This window comes from Tribolium castaneum, unplaced genomic scaffold, assembly GCF_031307605.1.
Source record: "Tribolium castaneum strain GA2 unplaced genomic scaffold, icTriCast1.1 ptg000022l, whole genome shotgun sequence".
In the NCBI taxonomy this organism is placed as follows: domain Eukaryota; kingdom Metazoa; phylum Arthropoda; class Insecta; order Coleoptera; family Tenebrionidae; genus Tribolium; species Tribolium castaneum.
The window spans coordinates 1,069,542-1,079,013 of NW_026986634.1; positions in this window are offsets into that span (position 1 = coordinate 1,069,542).

Genomic DNA, 9,472 nt, shown 5'->3' on the forward strand with positions numbered 1-9,472 from the left:
TTAAAGATTATTTATATCCAACTCTATAACTGGCTTATGATTGGTCCTACAAAAAAAATGCGAATAACTATTTTGTAGAAAATTTTATCAGCTTTAATTTTGAAAGAAAGATAAAAATTGATAGGAGTAACAGTTTTCGAGATATAAGCAAAAAACCTATAAGAAAACTGTAACTGTTACTGAACAAAAATGTAATTTAGTTTTCAATGTTTGAGACGAAGACGAAAATGCAGCATTTAAAATCGACTCTGAAGAATTCAGTGACTTTTATGTCACCTCCTTTTTCTTCTAATAAAGTATTGGACCCAATTAATTTAGTTTAATTTCGGTTTTTCAAACATTTTATTTTAAAGCAAATTTTTCTTAAAGATTATTTATATCCAACTCTATAACTCGCTTATGGTTGGTCCTACAAAAAAAAATGCTAAAAACTATTTTGTAGGAAATTTTATCAGCTTTAATTTTGAAGAAAAGATAAAAATTTATAGGAGTCACTGTTTTCGAGATATAAGCAAAAAACCAAAATGAAAATTGTAACCGTTACTGAACAAAAATGTAATTCAGTTTTCAATGTTTGAGACGAAGACGAAAATGCAGCATTTAAAAACGACTCTGAAAACTTCAGTGACTTTAAAGTCACCTCCTTTTTTTTCTAATAAAGTATTGGACTCAATAAATTAAGTGTATTTTAAATCACAAGACATTTTTTTTAAATATTGATTATTTTCAAACTTACATCTCGCTTATGGTTAGTCCTACATGAAAAATGCAAATAACTATTTTGTTGGAAATTTTATCAGCTTTAATTTTAGTAAAAAGATAAAAATTGATAGGAGTAACTGTTTTCGAGATATAAGCAAGAAACCAAAAAACTATTAACTTAATTAAGCGTTTGCATATAAGCAAATTTAGTACTATTAGTATTATTATTAATAATGTTATTGTTATTAATATGACGATTAAAGACGACTCTGAAATCTTTAGTGACTTTTATGTCTTCTTCTTTTTCCTCTAATAAAGTGTTAGACACAATTAATTTAGTTTAATTTCAGTATTTCAAACATTTTATTTTAAAGCAAATTTTTGTTAAATATTATTTAAATCCATCTCTATAACTCGCTTATGCTTGGTCCTACAAGAAAAATGCAAATAACTATTTCGTAGGAAATTTTATCAGCTTTAATTTTAGTAAAAAGATAAAAATTGATAGGAGTAACTGTTTTCGAGATATAAGCAAGAAACCAAAAAACTGTTACCTTAATAAAGCGCTTGCATATAAGCAGATTTAGTACTATTAGTATTATTATTATTAATGTTATTGTTATTAATATGACGACTAAAAACGATTCTGAAGACTTTGGTGACTTTTATGTCTTTTTCTTTTTTCTCTACTAAAGTGTTAGACACAATTAATTTAGTTTAATTTCAGTATTTCAAACATTTTATTTTTAAGCAAGTTTTTGTTAAATATTATTTATATCCAACTTTATAACTCGCTTATGGTTGGTCCTACAAAAAAAAATGCTAAAAACTATTTTGTAGGAAATTTTATCAGCTTTAATTTTGAAGAAAAGATAAAAATTTATAGGAGTCACTGTTTTCGAGATATAAGCAAAAAACCAAAATGAAAATTGTAACCGTTACTGAACAAAAATGTAATTCAGTTTTCAATGTTTGAGACGAAGACGAAAATGCAGCATTTAAAAACGACTCTGAAAACTTCAGTGACTTTAAAGTCACCTCCTTTTTTTTCTAATAAAGTATTGGACTCAATAAATTAAGTGTATTTTAAATCACAAGACATTTTTTTTAAATATTGATTATTTTCAAACTTACATCTCGCTTATGGTTAGTCCTACATGAAAAATGCAAATAACTATTTTGTTGGAAATTTTATCAGCTTTAATTTTAGTAAAAAGATAAAAATTGATAGGAGTAACTGTTTTCGAGATATAAGCAAGAAACCAAAAAACTATTAACTTAATTAAGCGTTTGCATATAAGCAAATTTAGTACTATTAGTATTATTATTAATAATGTTATTGTTATTAATATGACGATTAAAGACGACTCTGAAATCTTTAGTGACTTTTATGTCTTCTTCTTTTTCCTCTAATAAAGTGTTAGACACAATTAATTTAGTTTAATTTCAGTATTTCAAACATTTTATTTTAAAGCAAATTTTTGTTAAATATTATTTAAATCCATCTCTATAACTCGCTTATGCTTGGTCCTACAAGAAAAATGCAAATAACTATTTCGTAGGAAATTTTATCAGCTTTAATTTTAGTAAAAAGATAAAAATTGATAGGAGTAACTGTTTTCGAGATATAAGCAAGAAACCAAAAAACTGTTACCTTAATAAAGCGCTTGCATATAAGCAGATTTAGTACTATTAGTATTATTATTATTAATGTTATTGTTATTAATATGACGACTAAAAACGATTCTGAAGACTTTGGTGACTTTTATGTCTTTTTCTTTTTTCTCTACTAAAGTGTTAGACACAATTAATTTAGTTTAATTTCAGTATTTCAAACATTTTATTTTTAAGCAAGTTTTTGTTAAATATTATTTATATCCAACTTTATAACTCGCTTATGGTTGGTCCTACAAGAAAAATGCAAATAACTATTTTGTAGGAAATGTTATCAGCTTTAATTTTGAAAGAAAGATAAAAATTGATAGCAGTAACTGTTTTCGAGATATAAGCAAAAAACCAAAGTAAAAACTGTTACCGTTTCAGAACAAAAATGAAATTCAGTTTTCAATGTTTGAGACGAAGACGAAAATGCAGCATTTAAAATCGACTCTGAAGACTTCAGTGACTTATATGTCACCCCCTTTTTTTTCTAATAAAGTATTGGACCTAAAAAATTAAGTGTATTTTAAATCACAATACATTTTCTGTTAAAGCACTTTTTTTTTAAATATTAATTATTTTCAATCTTATATCTCGCTTATGGTTAATCCTACATAAAAAATGCAAATAACTATTTTGTAGGAAATTTTATCAGCTTGAATTTTAGTAAAAAGATAAAAATTGATAGGAGTAACTGTTTTCGAGATATAAGCCAGAAACCAAAACACTGTTACCTTAATTAAGCGTTTGCATATAAGCAAATTTAGTACTATTAGTATTATTATTATTAATGTTATTGTTATTAATATGACGATTAAAGACAACTTTGAAACCTTTAGTGACTTTTATGTCTTCTTCTTTTTCCTCTACTAATGTGTTAGACACAATTAAATTAGTTTAATTTCAGTTTTTCAAACATTTTATTTTAAAGCAAATTTTGTTTAAATATTATTTATATCCAACTCTATAATTCGCTTATGGTTGGTCCTACAAGAAAAATGCAAATAACTATTTTGTAGGAAATTTTATCAGCTTTAATTTTGAAAAATAAATAAAAATTGATAGGAGTAACTGTTTTCGAGATATAAGCAAAAAACCAATAAGAAAACAGTTACTGAACCAAAATGTAATTCAGTTTTCAATGTTTGAGACGAAGACGAAACTGCAGCATTTAAAAACGACTCTGAAGACTTCAGTGACTTTTATGTCACTTTCTTCTTCTTCTAATAAAGTATTAGACCCAATAAATTAAGTGTATTTTAAATCACAAGACATTTTCTGTTAAAGCACTTTTTTTTAAATATTAATTATTTTCAATCATATATCTCGCTTATGGTTAGTCTTACATGAAAAATGCAAATAACTATTTTGTAGGAAATTTTATCAGCTTTAATTTTAGTAAAAAGATAAAAATTGATAGGAGTAACTGTTTTCGAGATATAAGCAAGAAACCAAAAAACTGTTACCTTAATAAAGCGCTTGCATATAAGCAAATTTAGTACTATTAGTATTATTATTATTAATGTTATTGTTATTAATATGACGATTAAAGACAACTTTGAAACCTTTAGTGACTTTTATGTCTTCTTCTTTTTCCTCTACTAATGTGTTAGACACAATTAAATTAGTTTAATTTCAGTTTTTCAAACATTTTATTTTAAAGCAAATTTTTCTTAAAGATTATTTATATCTAACTCTATAACTCGCTTATGGTTGGTCCTACAAAAAAAATGCTAAACACTATTTTGTAAGAAATTTTATCAGATTTAATTTTGAAGAAAAGATAAAAATTTATAGGAGTAACTGTTTTCGAGATATAAGCAAAAAACCAAAGTGAAAATTGTAACCGTTACTGAACAAAAATGTAATTCAGTTTTCAATGTTTGAGACGAAGACGAAAATGCAGCATTTAAAAACGACTCTGAAAACTTTAGTGACTTTTAAGTCACCTCCTTTTTTTTCTAATAAAGTATTGGACTCAATAAATTAAGTGTATTTTAAATCACAAGACATTTTCTGTTAAAGAACTTTTTTTTTAAATATTGATTATTTTCAAACTTACATCTCGCTTATGGTTAGTCCTACATGAAAAATGCAAATAACTATTTTGTTGAAAATTTTATCAGCTTTAATTTTAGTAAAAAGATAAAAATTGATAGGAGTAACTGTTTTCGAGATATAAGCAAGAAACCAAAAAACTGTTAACTTAATTAAGCGTTTGCATATAAGCAAATTTAGTACTATTAGTATTATTATTATTAATGTTATTGTTATTAATATGACGATTAAAGAGGACTAGTATTGTTATTATAAATGTTATTGTTATTAATATGACGACTAAAGACAACTCTAAGACTTTAGTGACTTTTATGTCTCCTCCTTTTTCCTCTACTAAAGTGTTAGACACAATTAATTTAGTTTAATTTCAGTTTTTCAAACATTTTATTTTAAAGCAAATTTTTGTTAAATATTAAAAACTATAAAATGGGTTAGATTGCCTAAAAACACAGATCACACATGATCTTTTGCATAGAAATGAGAAAACACTCATGTAACACACAAAATAAGCTCCATTTTTCCTTATTAGAAGTATTATTATTATTATTACTTATGTTACTATTACTATTATTATTATTATTATTATTATTATTATTATTATTATTATTACTATTATTTTTATTATTATTATTACTATTATTATTATTATTATTATTATTATTATTATTATTATTAATTTTATTATTATTAAAAACTGATTATAACTTTTGTATAGTAAGTGTTTTTATACCAGTTTTAAAATGAGTTATTAATTTTAGACAATTTGTTGCCTAAAAACACAGATCACAGATGATTTCTTGCATAGAAATGAGAAAACGCTCATATAACACACAAAATAAGCTTCATTTTTGCTTAGAAAACTAAGCTTACTTTTATTACTATTATTATTTTTATTATTATTATTATTACTATTATTATTATTATTATTATTATTATTATTATTATTATTATTATTATTATTATTATTATTATTATTATTATTGTTATTATTATTATTATTAAAAACTTATATTAAACAGACAGAAAACGTCGTATTCTGACACAAAAAAACGAATTACGTTATAGACTTGACGAGATCGGCGTATCTCGGACTCTTATAGGACTCTTATAGGGTCAAAAAGTATCAGTTTGGATTAAAACAAATTATTTTTGTTGAGTCTCAGTCTGAATTGTTTATCAGTTCAAACAAAAACGGCTTATTTTAGACGATCTTTTGCTTTGAACAAGAAAACTTACATCGAACAGATTAAAAACGTATTAATCTGGCATAAAAGAGCAATTTATGTATCACTTCGGATAAAGGCAGCTAGTCCTATTCGTTTTATTGCTTAAAATAGACAAAATTGTTAATAAATCTAACAAAAACGCTGTATTCTAGCACAAAATACTAATTACATTATAGTTTCGACGAGAATAGCTTATTTGGAATGATTCTATGCTTCCAAACGAGTAAATTTTTAATAAACAGATGCCAAACATCATGTTTTGTCCTATAAAGACATTTTATATTGCAGTTTGTATTAAAACAAAATATTTTCGTTGATTCTTTGTTAGAAGCAGCAAACCTAACATTAAAGAATCTGAAAACTTTGTATTCGGACACAAACCACCGAATTTTGTATCAGTTTAGACAAAAACGGTTGATTTTCGACAATATTTTGCTTTGAACAAGAAAACTTATATCAAACTGACTAAAATCGTCTTATTTTAGCACAAAACTAAAGATTTGCGTTATAGTCTTAACGAGAGCTGTTAATTTCAAACGGTTCTATGTTTTGAAACGAGTAAACTTTCACTGTACAGAGGAAAAACATCTTATTTCGCCTTTTAAAAACGATTCATGCCACAGTTTGGATAAAAACCAATTATTTTCGTTAATTCATTGTTACAAACATGAAACCTTACATCAAAGTAACTGAAAACCCCTTATTCAGGCACAGAAATTCGAATTACGTTTCAGTCTGGACAAAAACTGCTTACTTTAGACGATCCTTTGTTTTGAATACAAAAACTTACATTAAAAAGATTAAAAACGTCTTATTCTGGCTGAAAACTGCAAATTATATATTACTCTAGATAAAAGCAATTTATCCTGATTACTCCTTTACTTAGAATAGAGTAAACTTGTATAAAACTTAATAAAAACTTTAAATTTCGTCTCAAAGAAATAATTTACGTTACAGTTTTGACCAGCACTGTTTATTTCAAACGATTTTATGATTCGAAACTAATGAACTTTTATGGGGCAGATGCAAAACCACATATTACAATATAAAGCGTTGTTTTAAAGCAAATTATTACCTTTTGCAACAAGAAATTTCACGTCAAAGAAACTGAAAACATCGTATCCATGCACAAATATCGAATTACGTATCAGTTTAGGCAATTACAGCTTATTTTAAACGATTCCTTGCTATAAACAAGAAAAATTTTATCAAACATATTGAAAATGTCTTATTCTCGAAAATAAGAGCAAATTATGTATCAGTTTTAACAAAAGCGGATTACTCTGTTTGATTCTATGCTTAGAGTAGAGTAAACTACTATAAAACGTAATGAAAACTCTATATTCAAGCTCAAAAGAACAAATTACGTTATAGTTTTGACAAAAAAAAATTATTTCGGACGACTACATATTTCGAAGTAAGCAAACTTTAATTGAACAAGTGCAAAAGCTAATACTTTGCTTTAAAATAACGATTTATGTGGTAATATGGTATTTTGCATCTGTCCTATAAAAGTTTACTCGTTTCGCTCCATTGAATCATTCGAAATAAATTATTTTGACACAACAACGAAAATAATTTTTTTGTTTAAACTGTAACATGTCGTTTTTATAAAACGAACTAAGACGTTTGGCATCTGTTTAGTGAAAGTTTTCTCGTTTGGGGGCATAAAATCGTTTGAAATTAACAGTTCTGGTCAAAACTATAACGTAAATTATTTCTTTGAGACGAAATTTAAAGTTTTCATTAAGTTTTATACAAGTTTGCTCTATTCTAAGCAAAGGAGTAATCAGGATAAACTGCTTTTATCCAAAGTAATACATAATTTGCAGTTTTGAGCCAGAATAAGACGTTTTTAATCTTTTTAATGTAAGTTTTCGTGTTCAAAAGAAAGAATCGTCTAAAATAAGCAATTTGTGTCCAGACTGAATCGTAATTTGATTTTCTGGGCCTGAATAAGAGGTTTTCAGTTTCTTTGATGTAAGGTTTCTTGTTTGTAACAATGAATATTGTTAACGTCTTAGTTCGTTTTATAAAAGCGACTTATGTTACAGTTTAAACAAAAACAAATTGTTTGTGTTGTTGTTGTGTCAAAATAATTTATTTCTAATGATTCAATGGAGCGAAACGGGTAAACTTTTATAGGACAGATGCAAAATACCATATTACCACATAAATCATTATTTTAAAGCAAAGTATTAGCTTTTGCACATGTTCAATTAAAGTTTGCTTACTTCGAAGTATGTAATCGTCCGAAATATTTTTTTTTGTCAAAACTATAACGTAATTTGTTCTTTTGAGCTTGAATATAGAGTTTTCATTACGTTTTATAGTAGTTTACTCTACTCTAAGCATAGAATCAAACAGAGTAATCTGCTTTTGTTAAAACTGATACATAATTTGCTCTTATTTTCGAGAATAAGACGTTTTCAATATGCTTGATAAAATTTTTCTTGTTTATAGCAAGGAATCGTTTAAAATAAGCTGTATTTGCCTAAACTGATACGTAATTAGATATTTATGTATGGATACGAAGTTTTCAGTTTCTTTGACGTGAAATTTCTTGTTGCAAAAGGTAATACTTTGCTTTAAAACAACGCTTTATATGGTAATATGTGGTTTTGCATCTGCCCCATAAAAGTTCATTAGTTTCGAATCATAATTTCGTTTGAAATAAACAGTGCTGGTCAAAACTATAACGTAAATTATTTCTTTGAGACGAAATTTAAAGTTTTCATTAAGTTTTATACAAGTTTACTCTATTCTAAGTAAAGGAGTAATCAGGATAAATTGCTTTTATCTAGAGTAATATATAATTTGCAGTTTTCAGCCAGAATAAGACGTTTTTAATCTTTTTAATGTAAGTTTTCGTGTTCAAAACAAAGGATCGTCTAAAATAAGCAGTTTTTGTCCAGACTGAAACGTAATTCGAATTTCTGTGCCTAAATAAGGGGTTTTCAGTTTCTTTGATGTAAGGTTTCTTGTTTGTAACAATGAATTAACAAAAATAATTGGTTTTTATCCAAACTGTGGCATGAATCAGCTTTAAGACTATAACGCAAATCTTTTGTTTTGTGCTAAAATAAGACGTTTTTAGTCAGTTTGATATAAGCTTTCTTGTTCAAAGCAAAATATTGTCGCAAATCAACCGTTTTTGTCTAAACTGAAACAAAATTCGGTGGTTTGTGTCCGAATACAAAGTTTTCAGATTCTTTAATGTTAGGTTTGCTGCTTCTAACAAAGAATCAACGAAAATATTTTGTTTTAATACAAACTGCAATATAAAATGTCTTTATAAGACAAAACATGATGTTTGGCATCTGTTTATTAAAAATTTACTCGTTTGGAAGCAAAGAATCATTCCAAGTAAGCTATTCTCGTCGAAACTATAATGTAATTAGTATTTTGTGCTAGAATACAGCGTTTTTGTTAGATTTATTAACAATTTTGTTTATTTTAAGCAATGAAACGAATAGGATTAGCTGCCTTTATCCAAAGTGATACATAAATTGCTCTTTTATGCCAGATTAATACGTTTTTAGTCTGTTCGATGTAAGTTTTCTTGTTCAAAGCAAAAGATCGTCTAAAGTAAGCCGTTTTTGTTTGAACTGATGAACAATTCAGAATGAGAGTCAACAAAAATAATTTGTTTTAATCCAAACTGATAATTTTTGACCCTATAAGAGTCCTATAAGAGTCCGAGATACGCCGTTCTCGTCAAGTCTATAACGTAATTCGTCTTTTTGTGTCAGAATACGACGTTTTCTGTCTGTTTAATATAAGTTTTTAATAATAATAATAATAATAACAATAATAATAATAATAAT